Source organism: Pituophis catenifer, unplaced genomic scaffold (genome assembly GCF_029215685.1).
Source record: "Pituophis catenifer annectens isolate HBS135680 unplaced genomic scaffold, rPitCat1.0.hap2 SCAF_2, whole genome shotgun sequence".
Classification (NCBI taxonomy): domain Eukaryota; kingdom Metazoa; phylum Chordata; class Lepidosauria; order Squamata; family Colubridae; genus Pituophis; species Pituophis catenifer.
Genome location: NW_027256882.1, coordinates 8194196 through 8216644, shown reverse-complemented (window position 1 = coordinate 8216644; position 22449 = coordinate 8194196). Strand labels below are relative to the sequence as shown.

The 22449-nt window shown below is 39.2% G+C and overlaps 1 pseudogene; it reads left to right on the top strand.

Annotated features, from left to right (window-relative positions):
- The first annotated feature begins 3621 nt into the window (after positions 1-3621).
- LOC139309806 (vomeronasal type-2 receptor 26-like) lies at positions 3622-20655 on the top strand (annotated as a pseudogene).
- The last annotated feature ends 1794 nt before the right edge of the window (positions 20656-22449 follow it).

The following is a 22449-nucleotide window of genomic DNA, read 5'->3' as shown; positions in this document are numbered from 1 at the left end:
AATACAAAAAATGACTTTTACAAATCTATTATTTTTCAAAAATGTTATTTAGTAGGCTTGATTAACGGGTTTTGATAATTTTATGTATGTATGTATGTATGTTTGTTTAATTTACATGCTGCCCATCTTGGCTAGGGATGACTATAGGCAAGTTATATTCAAGTCAAAAGAAAATAAAAGTTTAAAATAATAAATAGTAGCACTAACATTGGTTGAAAATTGACAGGTATGGGAAGGAAGGGATCAGGTCAAGGGTGAAATCCAGCAGGTTCTGACAGGTTCTGGAGAATGGAATAATGGAGCTATGGTCAAGCTATGCTCCTCCTTGTAAGGATGGACTTGCCCAAACCTCAGTTCTCTCTTGTGGGCCAAGTTGTACATATTAACATCCCCCTCCAGATAAGAAAAATAATTCATCAACAATCGATCAAGATAAACCAGAACATAGGGACTCCTAACTGTAAGCACTTGAAGGTCTTCTGGGGAGGATAAACAAAGCCTCAGAGATAGGAATGTCACAATAGTCATACCATACCAAGTGCATTTACATAACCAGAAGAACTGCCACCACATCCCCCTAAACCAGGGGTCTGCAACCTTAAATACTCAAAGAGCCATTTGGCCCTTTTTCCCACAGAAAAGAAAACACCAGGAGCCAAAAACCTGGGTGGGCATGACCAACTCAATGTCACTCACTTCCACCAGTCACATAACCCCCTAGCCATGCCTACCCAGCCGGTCATTAGGGCAGAGAACCAGTTGTTAAAAAACACCGGGAACCACAAAATCCTTTTGACATATCTCTCTCCCCTCTCTCCCCCCCTCTCTGTATCTCTCTGTCTCTGCCCTGGCCGCTTCTCCATCCCCCACCATCACCCTTACCTTCTCCAGTCAGGCAAGGAGTGACTGGGAGGGGAGGGCAAGGGGCGGGGCCAGCCAGTGGTGGGATCACCTGACAGGGAGCCACAGGAGAAGGCTCAAAGAGCCGCATGCAGCTCTGGAGCTGCAGGTTGTTGGCCCCTGCCCTAAACCAACTTCTGGATGGTTGTGGCAAGAAATCAGGTCACACCATCCACTGCAATGTGGGCGCTGTCAAAATCTCAGTTGCAGACCTCACAGCACGCTGTTTATTTAAGAAACCAAGAAAATTCAATATTTAGAGGCTCTCAGTGTTTTTGTCAGTAGGCAAAGACAACACAAAATATGTCCAGAAAACTAAAATAATAACCTTGACTCCATTTATAACTCCACTTATAATTTGCCAATGATGTGGTCAACAGTCATCACTTTCCTGCCTCTGTCAGCTCTCATACAAAAATTGATATTTTTTGAACAGGTGGCAAATAAAATTTCACTTCAGTTTCAAGGAATTCTAAAATCACTTCCAGTTTAGGATTAATACATGGAGATCTCATTGAAAAGAAAATCCCAAACAGGCCCTATTCTTAACATTAGGCTGGGTTCAAGGATACGGAGTGGTTCCAATGGAGTTAGAACACAGCCATCACCAGTGTTAAGTGCCACCAATCTAAAGTGGCATCAAACTCCATAGCTCTGATTGACCTTCCTAGCAGTCTCTAGATCAGTCTCTAGGGGTGTCAAACTTGTGGCCCACGGGCTGGATGTGTCACAAGCTGGCCATGCCCACCCCTGGTTTAGTGAAGGGAGAAAAAGTCATGATACATCATGTGAGGATGACATGATGAGGTCTGTAAGGGGTGTGCATAAGTGCACCAGCGTGCCTACCGTCCCTGTCCTAATGTTCGCTTTTATTCGTATCCTTATTAGGGATGAAATGCTCCCGGCTCGGACCGGATCACCTGATCTGGTAGCGATGGTGGCGGGTGGTTTGGAGAACCGGTAGCAAAAATCCCTGCGCCCGCCCCCGCCCCCCCCATGCCCATCTGAAAAAAATATGCTTTTAAAAGCCTCTGACGATCCCAGCTGAGTTGCCTGATTGTCAGAGGCTTTTAAAAGCATTTTTTTCTGCAACCTCTTCGGCCGAAAGAACCGGTAGTAACAAATTTTACATTTCACCACTGATCCTTATCCTGTATTCATAATCATGTCTATATTTATATCGGTAATCTTATATCTGTTTGACAAATAAATAAAATAAAATAAAATAAAATAAAATAAAATAAAATAAAATAAAATAAAATAAAATAAAATAAAATAAAATAAAATAAAATAAAATAAAATAAAATAAAATAAAATAAAATAAAATAAACATTCAAATAATGTACCTGGGATATTGCTCATCCTGTCCTCCTGATTGTAAGGATGGACCTGCCTATTCCATTTGCCTCTCACTCAACTCCCTTCCCCCATTTTTCCCTTCTAGGCCAGCTGTAATATTAATATTCCCCCTCCAGATAAGAAACATGATCCATCAACAATTGACCAAGAGAAACCAGAACACAAGAAATCCAAACTGGCCCTTTGAAACACTTGGAGGTCTTCTGGGGTGGAGTTTCAAATAAAGCCTCAGAGATGAAAATATCACAGGAGTTGCAACAAGTGCATCTACAAAACCAGAGGTTCTTCCACCAGGTCCTCCTAAACCAACGACTGGGTGGTTGTAGCAAGAAATCAGGCTACACCATCCATCACGCTCTGGGCACTGCCACCATCTCAGCTGCAGACCTGTGGTTGTTAAGAAACCATGAAACTTAAAAAATGTAAAGGCTCTCAGTGTGGAAGAGACAACACAGAAAGTGAAAAGGAAACTAAAATAAAAACTTCTATCCATTGTTCTATAACCATCTCTCTATTAGCCAATGATGCCGTCAACAGGCCATCTCTTTCTTGTCTCTTAGTCTGCTTTCATGCAAACATTGATATTTCTAGAAAAAATGGAAAATTAAATTTCTCTTCAGTTACAAGGAATTCAAAAATAAAGCTCCAATTTGGGATTCATATATGGAAATCCCATTGAAAAGAAAATCCCAATCTCTTAACATTAAATTGGGTTCAAGGATAATGATTGCTTCCATGGCGTTAGAGCACAGGCAGCACTAGAGTTAAGTGGCACCAATGTAGAGTGGCACCAAACTCCTCAGCAGTCTCTGGAGACAAAAGACCACACTGAAGGACAGCAGAAGTCACTTTTCTGGCTGTTGAGGTCTCTTGATGCAGCATCACTTTCTGGACATGTCCGAACAGGAAGGACTCTGGCCACTACACAACACTGCCCCAAGAGTTCGATCTGTGATTTTTCACTAATATGTTTTTCTCCACCTGCCCCTCACCAGATGGAAGAGGTTCAGGATCCCAAAAGGACAAGATCCTTCTCATTGTAATTATCTCCTCACAGGCCTTGAGACCTCTTCTCCTCCCTCTCCAGTGACTGCCTTTGGTGTAAACATCACATTGAAGTGACATGGAAGGGATCTTGTATTAGAAAAGGATAAATGCCACAGGTTATGCTTTTTGTGGCCCAAGTTACAGGACAGGCAGGAGCTGTGACCTTCAGCGTAGTTTCTCTCTCTTCCAGGTGAATCTTGGTTTGTCACTATTTGAATCCGGAAAGCCATTGGAGATTCCATCCTGTATGACTGCATCCAATTCTTCTAATTCTTCTTTAGAAACGGGAAGGAGATTGATTCAGGCCCATGAATTATGGACCTCCTGCTTCTGCTTCTGATGCTGCTGGTGCCCCAGTCAGTCTCTGGGAAACTTAGAATGAAGTGCCCACTGAGTTTGGACCACCAGGATGGAGAAAAGCCACGGAGCTATTATAGGCCAGGAGATTTTCTCATTGGTATAGTCATCTCTGCATCAAAAATAGTACCTGCAACATTACCTTTCAACATGGGTCCTTCTAGTCAGATTCAGTTGTAAGTTATTCACTGTGATGGAGTTTCATTCCCTCCATATGCAAGTCTAACACCTTCTTTTTTTTCTTCTTATTTTAGTTACTCTTATAAAGCAGAACCTGATTAATTTCTTGAATCCTTTTGATTTCCTGGCCTCTCATTTTTGTCTTATTTTCTATGAGAGGCTCAAATCCAAATTAAGGGGAAAAGAAAGAAATCCACATTATTTTCTTTTTCCTGTTCAATCCTCAGTTTATGACTTGAATATTAAATTTTCTTGAAAGTAGTGATTGTTGTAGTTTCCTCTGGCCAGGTCATTTCTATATTTTTATAACTGTAGATTGATATTCAATCCCTTATTTTTTTAGGAATAGAGGATGGCATGTTTTAGAACAGCTTTTCTGAATCACTTCTTAAAAATCCTCCTCAATGTATTCTGTTTTTCTTTTAATGACTGAAATATTCTGCAACTTGATTACTGGGCTGATGAAAATTAATTCTGCTACAAATAATAGTACATTTCTTAATTTTAGTCCTTTTGGAGAACTATCTCCATCCTGAACATTCACAGTATTAAAGAGTGATTGGTTACTAATAATTTGTCTTTGATTTGGATCCATATTGACTTAAGTCTCAGTTAGTTTATGGAGGAAAAGAGGAATAAATATAGAAAAAGTGTTTTTGCTATTGTTGATCCTAATATTAACATGGTTTTACAGTAGTTTACGTGATGAAAAGGAAAGAATACTATGCATGATTTTCAATATCGAGGTGGTTAACAAAAATCTCTGGCTCCTGCACAATCTCACCCTTGGCTACAACGTTCATGACAACTATGATAACACCCTCGGCACTTCAGATGCCTTGCTGGACATGCTGTCTACTGGAGAAGCCAATGTTCCCAACTACAGCTGTGGAAGGAAGGACAACCTTTTGGTGATTGTTGATGGAGCTGACAGAGACATCTCCATCCAGATATCAACATTAGTTGGCCCCTACAAAGTTGCCGAGGTTTGTGTTTGTGTTTCTCTATCTGGTAAAGCAAATGGGTTGTTGGTGTGTGTCTGAGTGAATGATAGATCCAACCATTTCATCTCTATGGAATTCAAACTCTGCTTTTCACCATGGCATTTTAAGTGGCATGACTCGGGATTGGGATAACAGTGGGGAGGGAGCAATGTTGAAAACTGAAATACTTACTCATGACACCATTCTCGTTGCTTTGAGGGCTTCTTGCATGATTGTGAAGGTGTGTTCAATCAAAGGGTCTTTTGTACAATAGGAAGGTGTAGCCCCAATGGAAAGCTCACATTTTTTTCATGATATTAGCCAATTATATTCTCAGACATGAATTAACCATTTTATAAAAGAATTATAAATATGTAATTCTAAAAGATGGCAGTTGTAGTTCCCATAAATAAAAAAGAGAAGAAAATGGACTCTGCCATTCCAGGCCTGTAGAAATCAGGGTCCAGGCATTTGCTCTGTGCGAAGATGTCTCTCCTTTGCAGCGTTTATTATACCGTTTTTTACAAGCAGAAAAGGCAGACCAGCAACAGTGTTTTAATTGGTAGAAACTATTCACCCCCCTCTTAAGATGCCATCATCCTGGTGGAGAAGGCAAGGTGAGATAATGCAGATCAGAGCCAGAATGAGATCATATTTATTTATTTATTTATTTATTTATTTATTTATTTATTTATTTATTTATTTATTTATTATTCAAATTTCTATACTGCCCTTCTCCTTTCGGACTCAGGGCGGTGAACAGTCAAGATAAAAACATCTATACAAACATCACAGTTAAAAATAAAGTTAAAATAATTTATAAATTTGGCCCATAATTTAAAACTTGTCAATTAAAATCAATATTAAAATTTTAAAACTAACCCTAAAATCAAGACAGACCGGCTAACTGAAAAAAATAAGTTTTTAGGGCCCGACGAAAAATCCGGAGGTCGGAGATCACTCGTATCTCTGGGGGTAGATTGTTCCATAGGGTAGGTGCCACCACAGAGAAGGCTCTCCTCCTGGGGGTCGTCAGCCGGCATTGTCTGGCCGACGGCACCCTGAGGAGGCCCTCTCTGTGGGAGCGAACCGGCCGGTGGGAGGCTATTGGTGGCAGAAGGCGGTCCCGTAAGTACCCTGGCCCTAAGCCATGGAGCGCTTTAAAGGTGATCACCAACACCTTGAAGCGCACCCGGAAGTCCACCGGAAGCCAATGCAGCTCGCGCAGGAGAGGAGTCACATGGGAGCGCCCCGTCGCTCCCATAATCCCCCGCGCAGCCACATTCTGCACCAGTTGGAGCCTCCGGGTGTACCCCAAGGGGAGCCCCATTTAGAGAGCGTTACAATATAAGCAGGCAAGACTCATAGTGCCTGAGCCAAGGCAGTGTGCTGCTCTTGGCCTGACACCATGACCTTTTACCTACCTCTACACAGGCCCATTTATTTAACATGTGTAACTAAAATCTATGTTAGCTTCCCCTTGAATAGAGTTGAGAGTAGGTAGATGAAAAGTGCATTTCTTGTAGAAGAACCAGCAGACTTAAGTAGATATGGTCCACTATTGACAATTGTTTTGTCTTGAAACATCACACCATCTAAAAAATATCAGTCAGAGGAAAGAATGCTTTGCTGCCTTTATAGCATTTGACAGAATCAACAAAGAAATATTATGGAAGAAAGTGATTGCTCTTAAAATGGAACTCAGAATGTTGACCCTGCTCAAAGACCTTTCTACAAGCTACTGACAACAATTAATCAGTGAAACTGTTTGCCTCATAAAGCTGTGTGTGCTCCATTACTGGAGATTGTCAAAAACAGCTGGACATTCCTTTTGTCTGGAATGGTATACAATCTCCTCTGTGAGCAGAGGGTTGGACTAGAAAACCTCAAAGAACCCTTCTATCCCAATTATTCCATATTCTATGTTCATTTGCTTGAGAGTATGTTTTAGGATAGAGTTCCCCAACTTTTCCAGTTTTGCACACCAGTGGGGGTGCGGGAGGAAGAGGGGATGGTTCCATGTGAGTGGCTGGCTTAAGTGGACTGTGAGGATGCGTGTGTGCACATCCATGCTTGCTGGCCGTTTCTGTGGTCTGGTTGCAAACCCCTCATGGCCCACTAGTGGACGTTGGCTCATAAGTTGAGGACCCTGTTTTATGACCAATGGAGCATTGAGAAGTAAGACTGATCCTTACCAGAAAGTAAGACCAGGGCGCAGCCAATATGACATTACAGGTTGCATATGCTGTTAACACGACTTGGCTCCTTCTCTCATAAGAATTATCTGATTATGGATAAATCAGAGTCAAAAGTTATGGTCTTTGGACAGCATTGCCAAATAGGGCTAGTTGATGAGGACCAAATGTTCATACATTTCCTTACCTGGGGTATTTTTCTCTGTGACTGGTATCAGTTTTGGAAGACAATTTTCTTTTTTGCTTCTTAACTGCCATATATTTTAACTGGGGAAATTGGGAGGGGGTTGTTGTTGGAGCGGTAGGAAGTTAGTCATAACAACATTCCATATTCAAGGACTTTTGCCTGTGTCTGATGGAGACTGCCTGAAGATTGTATCCGGTGGAGTGTGAAGAGTTGATTTTTATTTTTTTTAATTTTGATTTATAGGCCGCCCTTCTCCGGAGACTCAGAGTGGCTTACAGTGCGTTAAGCAATAGCGTTCATACTTTTGTATATTTATACAAAGTCAGCTTATTGCCCCCACAAACTGGGTCCTCAATTGCACAATGTGATGAACTTGTGGGTGTGGGGCAGGGCTGTGAACTGTCAGCTGGGTGTGGAAAACTGGAAGCTTTCAGATTTGGGTTTTCCCAGATGTGCCAACATGACATCTCTAATAAATTGGAACTTTGAGGAACCTCAGGACTTCTTCCTTTCGCAGAAGTTGCTTACAATAATGCTCAGGACACATTGGACAACTGGATCCTGGCTCCCTTAGCATCAAAGGAGCTCATTTAGACCAAAGGGACAAGTGGATGCACTGTTAAAAGCATTTTTTAAAAAAATCACAGCTATGCAGCTTTCTTAGCCTGAAATATTACAGTACAAAAGGCCAATGTTACCACTATGCACCTATACTGAACTGAATTCAGTATAGGTGCCGCACGGGGGATTATGGGAGCGACGGGGTGCTCCCATGTGATTCCCCTCCTGCGCGAGCTGCATTGGCTTCCGGTGGACTTCTGGGTGCGCTTCAAGGTGTTGGTGATCACCTTTAAAGCGCTCTATGGCTTAGGGCCGGGGTACTTACGGGACCGTCTTCTGCCACCAATTGCCTCCCACCGGCCAGTTCACTCCCACAGAGAGGGCCTCCTCAGGGTGCCGTCGGCCAGACAATGTCGGCTGGCAACCCCCAGGGGGAGAGCCTTCTCTGTGGTGGCACCTACCCTCTGGAACAATCTACCCCCAGAGATACGAGTGATCCCAGACCTCCGGACTTTTCGTCGGGCCCTTAAAACCTACCTCTTTCAGTTAGCCGGGCTGTCCTGATTTTATGATGGGGTTTTTAAAATTTGAAATTGGTTTTAAATTGAAATGTTTTAATTATGGGCCAAATTATTTAATTATTTTAAATCTATTTTAACTTTTGTATATAAAGTGTTTTACTTGGCTGTTGACCGCCCTGAGTCCGAAAGGAGAAGGGCGGTATAGAAATTTGAAAAATAAATAAATAAATAAATAAATAAATAAATAAATAAATAAATAAATAAATAAATTCTGGGATTTAATTTATACAATTACTAAAACTGAGAAGTAAACCAGACTTACTTAAAAGTTTTTGAAAGAAAGAATTGTGAACTTGGGAAATGTGTAATCAATAGCTTATTTTTAGGAGTCATAATTTAATTGTCAAGTTTTTCTACCTTGGAAAAGAAAATAGAGGGTGCAGTTCACATAATCAATGTAGTGTATCTCTCACTACATTGTGCTCAGTGTATCTTTTAAATTGATTACTATTAAAAAAAGTGACATGCAAAAAAAAGAACTTCAGCTGCTTTCTTGAGAACTGAATTGGGAATTTATATAATACATTATACTGTATAAAATTAGAGCATCCTTTTTATATATATAAAATTAATGGCATGGAAACTGTCAAAGTCTCAAAACTGTGTTAGAAAAACCAGATTTCAATTAAAAAGCTCTTGAAGAGTACAATTGACAAATTATATTAGGAATTCTTGTCTCCCTGTCTTTTTACAATTGGAGACAAAACTAAAACAATCGCTGCACAAAGAATCCAAGATTTTCAAAACAGAGAAAAATATGGCCATCCTCAGCAAGATTGGCACATTTAAATGCATTAACTACTTCAAAGGTACTGTCAGCCTCAGCTTTGCCTGCTTCAGCTGCCATAAGAAACGGGGGGGAGGGACCAGTTAAGGGGGCGAAGGGGGGGAAGATTGCAGGAGGTGTCTTTCCAATGCAGGAGGTGTCTTTCCAAGAAACGAAACTGAATCTCCAAAGGGGCCGGCTGACCAACTGCCCTACATTCCTGATGGATGACGTTGCCAGGCGTGATGCCACCTGACCTTTGGGAGACCTTTGGATTGGATGATGGTCAATGGACACGGGGGGGGGGAGAAGCTTACTAGATGCTATTTTGCGCGTTTTGCTCACTTCCAGCTTTACCTGGGTTGCGATCATTTCATATTCAGTAAAAGTACTAATCTCTTTTAAAATATTGAGTTTGGGTTTTCTTTCCTGGATATTGAAGGAAGCATACCTGACAGGTACCTTCAAAATTGCCAAGTATTGAGTTAAATCTTTCAAATCCCTTACAACGAATAAATTTGTTTTTGTGGAGTTCCAGAGGTAGAAGATGTAATACATCTATTACTTGGATGTCAATTATATAAAAAAAGTGAGAGATCAATATCTTGGACTGCACTTTAGAGAATGATCTATTGGGATCCTAATATTAAATCAATATATTTCCTGTGTGATCAGAATCCAACAATTATATATAATATGCCGCTTTTTGGAGGAAATTAGTTCAGTTGAGCTTCTCTTATGTGGTCTGTTTGTGGATTGTGGGGAACGATAAAAAAATACTATTTTTATTTTTAATGCTTATTCCATTTTACTTTTTAATTTTTTTAAAAAAATCTACTTTTTTCAGATCAGTAATAAAATTGCTTGGGATGATCTGAGTGATAAAAGTCAATTCCCTTTTTTCCGTCTGATGCTCCCCAAAGAAACGGCCCAGTACTCAGGAATTGTCCAACTGCTCCTCCATTTTGGATGGACCCTGATTGGTCTCTTTGCTTCGGATACAGAGAAGGGAGAGAATTTCATGAGGACTTTTACTCCTATGCTTGTCAGGAATAGAATTTGTGTTGTTATATCACAACAATTCTCAGTGACTGGAAATACAGCAGCCCTCAGGGATGCCCTCTCTAAATGGAAACAAGTCAATGCCTTTGTTCACTTCATAGGATTTGATTCCATTTTTGACAGAATTCTTCCTTTCCATTTAACCCTTAGGCGTTTGCCAGGACCCATTGAAGGGAAAGTCTGGATCATGACAATGCTTGGATAGTATGTAATGAAAAAGCAGAGGCTTCTCAAGTGTGTCCATAGTATTTGGACCTTTCCTCTTCAGTGGAAAAAAAGTTGGTACAAAGATGATGCCTATAAACATCCTTTCTTTGTGAAACCTGAATTTCAAGCTGAGTATTTTCACTGTTCTGTTTCAAAGCACATATTTTCTATCAAAGGCCGGAGAAGATGCACCCAGAAAACACCACTAGAAAATGAAGAGAAAAGGATTAGGATGTGGATCCCAAATGACGGCAATACTTACAGTGTCATTAAGATTCTGGCCCATGCCTTAAAAGGTGCATCCAAACCCCAGAGGAGAAGGAAGAAGGGAGAAGAGAGGCTGGGGGCTCCAAGGCTGCAACCATGGAAGGTATAGGGTCCCAACAAGGATCCATCAAACTAAATTCCTTTTCAGGGTCTTTGGGGCTCTCAGAGCTTGTTTGTTTAAGATCTTAAGCTTCTGTACAACATCTCGTACTTATTGGAAGAGCATTGCATCTTCCCTTCTACAACCATTTTGTATATTCAAAAAAATATTCCTAGATTCCATCTGATTTTCAGCTCCTGTAAAATGAAATGGCTCTTTTCCTTGTCTTTCCTCAAGGCTAAAAGAGGTTCCTTTGATCTCTTCCTTGCCTTCTTTGTCCTTGCCTAAAGCTGATGAATATTTTTGTACAATGTCTTCTGTAAGTGTGTTTTCTACAAGAGGACATGAAATGATTCAACTGGATCATTAATAATATGGTTATTATCATATTATTAAAATATTACTGCTACTTTATTATAATCAGTAACCATTATCTATATAGAATAATGTGAGAAAAATTACAAAGGAAATCTTAAAGAAAGATATAGATTGTGACTGCCACTAATTTGTTTTATACAAGATACTGTCATCTATCAGGTACTAAATGCTGAAAATTAGTTAGTTTCCAAATGGATTTTACTTATACACTTCTCTCTATCACAAAATCATATTTTTATTTTCTGGAAGCTGGAAATTTTTTTAAAGGAGTTCGAAATAACTTTGCCTAAGCATTATTATAATGTTTGCATCACAAAATCATGATTTATCTATTTCTTTTATCAATGAAAATACACTTGTTCATAATTCCCATTTTTATCAGTAAGATTAAAATGTATTTGAATATAATTTGTAAAACAGTTGTATCCATTTAATTATCATGCCATCCAGCAATCAATTAACTAGATCCCCATTCATCACATCATGAAGCATTTTGTTAATTCTTTGCTAAAAACAAGTTGTACCACCAGCATTCACACAATCCATTAAGGAAGTGGTATAGGTAGGAATTAGTTTGGAGGACCAGAGAAAGAGATGCAGGGAAGGATCAGATAAAATTGGGGGGGGGGAGAGGATGAACCAGCAGCTGTGTTACAGGGAGAGAAAGAAATTCAGAGAAGGTCCTCCCAAATGTTTAGACTGTAAAAAGAGATAGTGAAAGATTTGTATTTTCATACTTGCAAGTTTCTGTTAATAATAATTTAAAAAGCCAACTACGATCTCATAGACCCCGACCTAATTCTGTTCTCTGACTAACACTGCCAAAGACCATTATAATATTTTCTTTCTCGAAGTTAATAGAGTTATTAAACTATATGTACCACTAATCACTACCAAAACCAGGAAAAACAAATTACCCATATCAATATGAAAACTCCAATCCCAAAAAAATCCCTCTGGTGAAAAAACAAAACTGGTAATGTAGCTAACTTTGAAAGCCGCTACAAAAAATATGTCACCAAATAAAGACTGAATGCACCAACTACCATATCAAACAAGAAGAAAACCTGCACACAAAATCCAACTGCACCTTCTATAATTTTGTAAACAACAAACTTAAAGACTCAAGATCCATTTTACCCCTAAAAGGACCTAACAGTAATGATTGCAATGATGAAGCAATTAAAGCAAACCTCTTTAACACATTCTTCAGCTCAGTCTTTGTAAACAACAATGGCTCATGCCCAACATTCCCTAATCATGCCACAAATAACTACAATGATCTAACACAAATAGATTTCACAGAAGATAACATTGAAAAGACACTACATAGACTAAAACCATCTCTATCTATTGGACCTGATGGACTATGTGCATACTTCTTAAAAAAGCTTTCCACTGCTATAGCAGAACCCCTAAGCATAATCTTTGAAAAATCTTTCAAGACCAGCTCCCTACCCAACCCATGGTCATGAGCCATGGTCATCTCTATCTTCAAAAAGGGAGACCCCAGCCTAGTAGAAAATTACAGACCAATCTCTTTATGCTGCGTCACCTGCAAAGTCATGGAATCAATCATCAACCAATCCATTACCCTCCACCTAGAAACAAACAACCTACTCTCTAATAAACAATCTGGTTTCAGAAAAAAAAATCCTGTAATCTACAACTTCTACACTGCAAAAACATGGACTACAAATCTTGATCAAGGCAAAGCAATAGATACACTTTACATAGACTTCTATAAAGCCTTTGATTCAGTGGTACATGACAAACTACTTCTAAAACTAAAATCCTATGGCATCTCCAGACCCCTCCATAATTGGATAACCACGTTCCTGTCAAACAGACAACAATTGATCAAAATAGGGAGTGCCCTATCAAATCCTGCACCTGTTAATAGCTGTGTCTCCCAAGGCAGCATTCTAGGACCAACACCCTTCATACTATACATAAATATTTTTTAGATGGTGTGATGTTTCAAGATGTTTCTAGGACCAACACTCTTTAACCTATACATAAATGATCTTTGTGATCATATTATAAGTAACTGCGTTCTCTTCTCTGATGATGTAAAACTATTTAACATCACCAACAATGTTGTTACCCTTCAAAAAGACCTTGACTTTGTGTTGGAATGGTCAAAAAATTAGCAACTCCAAATCTCAACCAACAAATGTTCTGTCTTACACATTGGCAAAAAGAATCAGAACACAAAATACAAGCTGAGAGGACACGACCTTGTAGATGACCCTCACTCTATCAAAGACCTTGGAGTACTCATATCAAATGATCTAACTGCCAAAGCCCACTGTAACAACATTGCCAAAAAGGAATTAAGGGTTGTAAACCTAATCTTGCGTAGCTTCTTCTCTGGTAATTTTACACTACTAACCAGAGCACACAAAACATTTGCTAGATCAATTCTCGAATATAGCTCATCCTCTGGAACCCGCACTGCATATCAGACATTAATACAATTGAACGTGTCCAGAAATATTTCACAAGAAGAGTCCTCCACTTGTTTGCTCGCAACAAAATAACTTATGCCACCAGACTTGAAATTTTGGGCTTAGAAAATTTAGAACGATGCCGTCTTTGTATGACCTAAGCATAGCTCATAAAATCATCTGCTACAATGTCCTACCTGTCAATGACTACTTCAGCTTCAACCACAACAATACACGAGCACACAATAGATACAAACTTAGTGAACCGCTCCAAACTCAATTGCAGAAAATATGACTTCAGCAACAGAGTGGTCAATGCCTGGAATGTACTACCTGATTCTGTGGATTCATCCCCAAACCCCCAAAATTCTAACCTTAGACTGTCTAATGTTGACCTCACCCCATTCCTAAGAGGTCTGTAAGGAGCGTGCATAAGAGCACCAGCGTGCCTACTGTCCCTGTCCTAATGTTCCCTTTAATTGTATTCATTTTATGTATTCAATTCATGCTTATACTTATATATATTATCTAATACGTACTCGATAAATAAATAAATAAATAAATAAATAAATAAATAAATAAATAAATAAATATATTGTCTTGCAGTAAAATAGAATTAGTTCATCTGGTTATTTTCCTGTCTTAGCCTTGCAACTTTCTTCTTAACAAATCCTTACTTTCTGATAATCACCCTCTTGTTTTCAAAGAGTTTATGAATGCTCTTGTTATTTGGGGTTTTTTTTTAATTGATTTATGACCTTTCCTAAAATGTTTCTTGTAATTGACAATTTTTGCCAATTATATCTTCTCACTGTACTTTTTGTCAATATACTGTATGATTGAGAAATATTACTGAACCTTTGTTCTTGAGTTTTGAAGAGAGTGGCCACAGGCCAACTCACAATATTTGCAAGTTAAACAACCATAGAAGAAAGATTCAAATGTAAAAAGAGATAACAAAACAAGATTTCTGCTTTTAAAGTTCCTGGACGTTTCCATTCTAGTTCCATCTATTTCTAAAGAAGAAGGAATTGTTCAATCTTTCCCTGATGAAAGTGTACGTGGATCAAAATGGAGAGGTAGCAGCAGATCTGAAGATCTTGAGTAGGGTGTTTCTCCCCAAGAAGAATCCCATCGAAAAGGAATTGGGGTATTTTGACAGGCAGCAACTGATAATCAACCAAGATGCTTTATCACAGCTAAAATTGCTCAACAAGGTGGGGAAAATAGTGATGTGTTTTTTTCATTTTCCCAAAGAATTAGGACCCTTTTCAAGTGGGCTAACCCTAGTCAAAATGGGGGGTAACCTTCACTGAGAATTGAATGTGTGGAGTAAAACTTTTATAATTTTCTTTAAAAACAGGGGAGCTTCTCTTCTATTGAACAAGGTATCCTTTTGATGCTATAATGCTGAATACTGTTGTAAACTGATCCAGCTATATCCAAAATGAGATTTGGGATGATTATTATTTAGGACATAAATCATTGCCATTTCATGTCTCTTCTTTATCACCATCAAACCGGTCACAGAGGGCCTCATATACTGAGGATTTTGATGTTAATAGCTTCAGGTACACTAATTTCTTGTCTTCAAATATCAAAGTTGAAGGCAATTCTGTTGACCAGGACCTGAGTTCAGCTTTGGTCTCAATCTGATAAAATAGAATCAAGACTGGATGGAAGTCCTCTTGGTCCCAATGGGAAATAAGCTTCATCTTGACCTGCTTGGAGTCAGGGGACTCCCAAAATTGCAGGCTCATAGTCTGGGAGATTTTTAATCAGATGAGACCTGATCATAGCTATACTCTTTAATCCTGCTGGGATAGTAGAATTTAGGGAGGAGATCCAAGGAATTCAGTTCACACGAAATAATAATGACTGGTCTGATATGAGCTTATGTATTCATTCATTGATTAAAATTATTTGCTGCCCATCTCACCACAATAATTGTCTGAGAACTGAAGTACTGAAACACGACTTTGGTGCAAAAAAATAAATAAATCCCGATATCAGAAGTAATAAGTAATAAGTAATTAGGTTTCAGCATTGGCTTTTAAGAGTGAACGTCATCTGAAAATGCCTTGAATGCAATTGTTTATCTTGATTGTTAGCTCCCTCAGGCACCCTAGGAGGCTCCAAATCACACTAAATGTCAGAATTGTTCAGCCCTAGTTTCCCATAAACCCTGGAGGGAGGGCGGAACAGAGGGTGGGAATGCATGATGGGAGGAATGTAAAACTGTTAGTCAGAGAAAGCCCCTTCAAGGCTCCAGATCAAAATAATAATGAAGATGGGTGTGTATTTCCCTGCTAGTTTGTGTTACCTAATTGTATTCTTTTCACAGAAAGGACCTTGTGTTGGATACCTTGTGTTGGACATCCCATTCCCACACACAGCTCTCACTCATGACCCACGAGATGCATCAAAAGATCCCTGACTCACCCTTTTTGATGGACACGTTCTCATGACCTCACCTCCATCTCACCTCACTATTATTTTAGAAACTAGTTAGTTTTAGTTTTAGTTTACCAGCATGGCAGCCATATAAACGGAACAAATAAATATACAAATAAGGAACATCAAGTTTAAGGTTGACAGCCTTTACTTGTAAGGAATTTTTTTCTTCGTATCTTAACTAGGAGATAGTTTTGGACTATTTTTAAAAGGAGCTTTGCACTCCAGAAGAAACCATTCCACATCTTACTGATCAGAGGTTTCTTTCTTCTGTTTTAGTCTATTTTAAATAAATTAAAAATAAATAGCATTTTAAATAAGTAAATTTACGCATAAAAGATATATCAATCAATCATTCAAAGATTAACTGGCTAAATTAATCTTTATAAAAATGATAAATGGAATAGAAATTTAATACATCTTTACAATAAAGTTTAGCCTAAAATTTAAAATAAGTGCATTTCGTAATTTAAAGTCATGCATGTATCAAGAATGGAGGAATGCTTAATGCTTCAATATTTTCTCAAATTCATTCCTCCAGACTTCATTAAGTAGAAAGGTCCATTTTTGCAATCTGATATGCCCCAATAAAAAGGAGGAATTAAATGAGGTACGTGCCTGCAATTGTATTCCTGTAACCATTTGGAAGTACCGTGTATCCCCAAAAATAAGGCCCTGTCTTATATTTTTTTGAACCCTGAAATAAGCACTTGGCCATGCACTCAAAAGCCCAATTGGGCTTGTTATCAGGAAATGTCTTATTTTGGAGGAAACAAGGTAGTCAGGGATTTCATATTTTTCATATGTGAAGCCCAGAGACTACTTGGCTAATGTTCCTGTCTACCTCCATGTTACATAGATGATGAGTGTAACATCTTTCCTTTGGCATTTTTTCTTTCTCTTCTCAGTCTCTTCCTCAGTCCAAATGTGTGGAAAAATGTCAGCCTGGATTTGTGAAGAAGGCTCGAGAAGGAGAGCCATTTTGCTGCTACGACTGCGTTCCTTGTCCAGAGGGGACCATCTCCACTCAGGAAGGTGGGTGACACCAAAGGGAAACCTTCTGAATTCATCCAGAGCACTTTGATCAATATGCATCTTAAAGAGGCACATAAGTTTGATGGTTTTGTTTTTAATTTTCATGGTGTCCAATTCTTACCTAATGGCAGGGAAAAGAGCCTTGATGGTACAGTGGTCTAAGCACCCTGTTATTAACACAGCTGCCTGCAATTACTGCTGGTTCGAATCTCTCCACAGCTCAAGGTTGACTCAGCCTTCCATCCTTTCTAAGGTAGGTAAAATGAGGACCCGGTTTGTGGGGGCAATAAGCTGACTTTGTATAAAATATACAAAAGAATGAAGGCTATTGCTTAACGCATTGTAAGCTGCCCTGAGTCTCCGGAGAAGGGCGGCATATAAATCAAATTAAAAAAAGAAAAGAAAAGAAAACTATCTTTAAGGATGGGTTAGGAAGAAGGATGTTATGGATGGGGTAGGAAACCTTTCTTTTATTTGCCAGTTTGGATGTGTCTTTCCATATTTATCTTTCTTAGAAATATTTGAATTATTTGTAACTTGAGGTATGTTTTTGGATCAATGTGCTTTGTTCATCCAAATCAACCTTACATTAGAGGCTGAAAGATACATCAGTCATACATTTAATCAATTACTCTTTATTAAGATCATAAATCCTTATCAGCTGAAATATCTAATTGGGAGGAAGAATGGAGGGAGAGAAGTTGGATTCAAGGAACAAATGAAAATCAAAGAGAGGACCCATCATAAAGGATGGGTCCTCATAAAGGATATTTCCTTCCCACCTTTTCTTATCTTTCTAATTTAAATATTGAGATAAAAACGATTACAACACCAACAAAAACTGAATATAGTTGTGGTTTTGAAAGGAAAAAAATACTAATGTACAGTACTGGGTTTAAAAGGAACCAAAAGGAGAGGGAGAAGGAGAACTAATAAAAGACCAATCTACAAATAGATACCACTGTTGAATTCATTCTCTCTTTAAAATTGTTGCCAAATGTAGAAAGGATAGAAATATATTGCTTTATCTTCTGCCAAGACTTGGCAGATAACAAACTCAGTTCCTCTTCTGGAATTCCTTCATGAATTAATCTTCCTTAAGATCGCTTTCTTTTCAAATTTATTTATTTATTTATTTATTTATTTATTTATTTATTTATTTGTTTGTTTGTTTGTTTTGTTTGTTTTATTTGATTTGTATACCGCCCTACTCCCGAAGGACTCAGGGCGGTGAACAGCCAAGCAATAAAATACATAAATACAAAAATTTAAAAAACCAGTTAAAATCAAATTAAATCATTTTGGCCCAGACAAATTAAAACACCCCAATAATTTAAGAACAGATTTAAAATTTATATATTAAAAGAGGGAGGAGATTAGGCCAAGCCTGCTTGATGGAATAAAAGAGTCTTCACAGCGCGGCGGAAGGTGCGCAGATCCGGGATCCTCTGTATCTCTGGGGGGAGCTCATTTATTTATTTATTTATTTATTTATTTATTTATTTATTTATTTATTTATTTATTTATTTATTTATTTAAATTTGTATACCGCTCTTCTCCCTGAGGACTCAGGGCAGTGTACAGCCAAAATTAAAAAACATACAGGACAAATATTAAAAAACAATTAAAAGATATATAAATTTGGCCCAATTAAAACTCACTACCAATTAAAACATTTAAAACATTTAAAAACATTTAAAAATTTCTTCTTAAGCCAGCCCGGCTTGCTTGAAAAAATTGGTTTTATAAAAAAATTTATATGGTTGTCTATTTCACACATAGGGACTTTTGGTGTCACACAATTAAATCACAAATTAAAAACTTAAACAATGAGAACTAAATGCTAAGAAAGCAAGAGAGGAGTACATCAAGATGCTACCTACCATGCAACCAGCACACAGGGCTCTGTTGTCAGGGGAACTCCAGGACTATTGGAAAATATCCCTTTTTAAGGGATTTCTAGAAGGCTTTACAGCTTGGAGATACTTTCAATTTTGAGATATTTGATGATTTTTAACTAGAAGGGTCTGTACAATTTCCCCTGAAGTAGGCAGTATTGCAACCCTTCTCAAGAGGAATTCCATGGATCCAACCATGTTAGACAACTTTTATCCTGTGTCCAAACATTTTATAGCAGTTTACTGAGATCATGGTTGGTGTGTCAATCACCAGTAATGGAGTTTAAACATTCTTGGCAGAAACATATGTCCATCATCTGACAAAAAAATAATAAACAAACAAACAAACAAACAATCTGGTTAGAGCAGTTTATTGAGAATATAGTTGGTGGGTCAATCATCAATAACTTAGTTTAAACATTCTTGGAGTAAACACATGTCCATCATCTCACAAAAGATTAAAAAAAATTAAATAATATAATAAATCAATAAAAACAAAGAACTCATGATAAGGTCAGTGAGAGATAAGAATCTGGTGGATTAGCTCAGAGAAGGCAGTTTGTGGCACCAGATATTTCTTCTTACAATTTTATTTTGTTGTTGTTCTTGTTTTTTGTTTTTTTTTAAATGGTTGTACTGTGTATATTGGGGAATTTTTTGCTGGAATGTATGTACATACAGTACAATTTAATGAGGCTTTCCTGTCTTTCAGTATCAAATCTCATCTAAAGGTTTTCTTGAAATTTCAAAGATTATGAAAGAAATTTTACTTTGTTTTCTCAGATACTGAAAAATGCACCAAATGTGTAGATGAACAACATCCAACTAAGAACAGAGTCCAGTGTATCCCAAAAAGAATAACCTTCCTGTTTTATGAAGAACATCTGGGCATAATCCTTGTGTTCTTTGCTCTACTCTTGTTCCTAATGACAAGCCTTGTTTTAATCATATTCCTTAAATACCTAGAAACTCCCATTGTCAAAGCCAACAACCGGGACCTCTCTTTCATCCTCCTGATCTCCCTCCTGCTTTGTTTTTCATCCTCCTTTCTCTTCATCGGACAACCAAGGAAAGTCACCTGCCTTCTCCGACAAACAATGTTCAGCATTGTCTTCTCAATAGCTGTGTCTTCTGTGTTGGCTAAAACTATCATGGTGGTGCTGGCCTTCCTGGCCTCAAAACCAGGAAACAGGGTGAGAAGATGGTTGGGGAAGAGCTTGGCCAATTCTGTCATCCTTTTTTGTTCTAGTGTTCAACTTTTCATCTGTGTCATATGGCTGGGAGTTTCTCCCCCATTCCCTGATTCCAACATGCACTCCCAGCCTGGAGAGATCATCCTTCAATGTAATGAAGGCTCTGTTACCATGTTTTATGTTGTCCTCAGCTACATGGGTTTCCTAGCTGCCGTTTGCTTCATGATGGCTTTCTTGGCCAGGAACCTGCCTGGGGCCTTCAATGAAGCCAAGCTAATCTCCTTCAGCATGCTGGTCTTCTGCAGCGTCTGGGTCTCTTTCCTGCCCACCTACCTGAGCACCAAAGGGAAATACATGGTGGCTGTGCAGGTCTTCTCCATCTTGGCCTCCAGTGCTGGACTGCTAGGCTGCATCTTTTCCCCCAAGTGCTACATTATTATCCTGAGACCAGATCTAAACACTAAGGAACATCTAATGATAAAAGTAGGGAACTGATAATGAAATTGTTTCTTAGACTCATGAGAGTTAATTATTGATTGTAATTTGTTGTTGGTTTATATATTTCATTTGTCTCTGTTTGACACACAATATAGAGTTGTTCTATGGAAGGGACCTTGGAGGTCTTCTAGTCCAGCCCCCTGCTCGAGCAGGAGACCCTATACCATTTGAGACAAATGATTATCTAGTAACTTCTTAAAAGCCACTACCGCTGAAGCAGCCACAACTTCTGGAGTCAAGCTATTCCATTGGTTTTGTGAGGTCCTCCATCATTGGCTTGGCACCTCACAAGCATCCTACCATCAAAGAATCAGGATTCGGGGGGGGGGGGCAGTTGGGTAATAAACCTATATGCTTCTATGGTGGGAATTTGGGAGGGGGGGAATGACAGTTGAAGGAGTGCAAAGCAGTTTGGAACCAGTTCGTGCCAGGCATCTTCAAGGTCGTTCACACTGACTGTGGAATTTCACTAGCCCAAACACCTCAGCATTTCCCAAAACATCTTAGTAATATACTGCAGCCAGCATTTTTAAATAAAAGTTATTTTCATTGCAGATAAATGGAGTTGAGGGTTTTACTTTCCTAAGGGATCAGACTGGGCCAGGTCTGACATTAGGCGGAATCTGAGATTACATCGGTAGAGGACATCATCTCTACCGTGTGGACCATGCACATAATATCGGCTCGGAACAATTAGGAGGAGATTGAATGCTGGGGGGAGGCTTTGAAGAGGCCTCCTTCAGGACAGGATCTGTCTGAATGGACAGGGGAGGCAGAAAGATGTGGCAATCTGCTGAGATCCAGGTGGTCTCTGGGCATCGGGCAAATGGAGGAATGGAGGAGAAGCCCATGGTGATAACTTTCACTCATGGAAGCTGTGGCAGTTGCTGGCGGGAACAATGAGTGGAGCTGGAGGAGGAAGAAGAAGAGGGTGAAGAATTCAACCAAGTTGATTGGATGATGGAACAAGACATCAAGTTCATGCAGGGGGCTTTCAAGAACCTCAAGGTGTGTGAACACCAGGCCCAGGCCATGCAATCTGATGACCAGCCACCTCCAGCCACAACAGGAGGCTGAGTAATAACATCCACCACCACAGCCAGCCCCTCAGCCAGTGTAATGGCAGCAGTGGCTACGGCTGGTCCAGCACCAGGAGCTGCCGTCTGTATCATCCCACCTGCAGGGATAGCCCCAAGGAGGAGGACACCCACAAGACACAACAGCTGGGTGTGAAGTTTAACAGGAATCCCCTGTCAGTTTTGGAAGACAATTTTCTTTTTTGCTTCTTAACTGCCACATATTTTAGTTGGGGAAATTGGGAAGGGGTTGTTGTTGGAATGGTAGAAAGTTAGTCATAACAATATTCCATATTCAAGGACTTTTGCCTGTGCCTGCTGGAGACTGCCTGAAGATTGTATCCAGTTGAGCGTGAAGACTTGATTGCACAATGTGATGAACTTGTGGGTGTGGAGCAGGGCTGTGAACTGTTAGCTGGGTGTAGAAAATTTGGAAGCTTTCAGATTCGGGTTTTCCCAGATGTGCCAACATAACATCTTTAATAAATTGGAACTTTGAGGAACCTCAGACCTCAGAGCTTTATTTCATTGGGGGGTGTTTCTTGGAACCCTGACATTCCCAGCAACTGGGGTTCTTCCTGCCCCAGGTTTGGACCTACATGCAGGAGTATGGTCTGGAGATAACCACTGAAGGTGCCAAGGTGAGATGTGTCACCATGGCCCTAGAAGGGGCTGCAGGTCCTCCTCAACCATGACACTCTGGAGCTGAGAAATT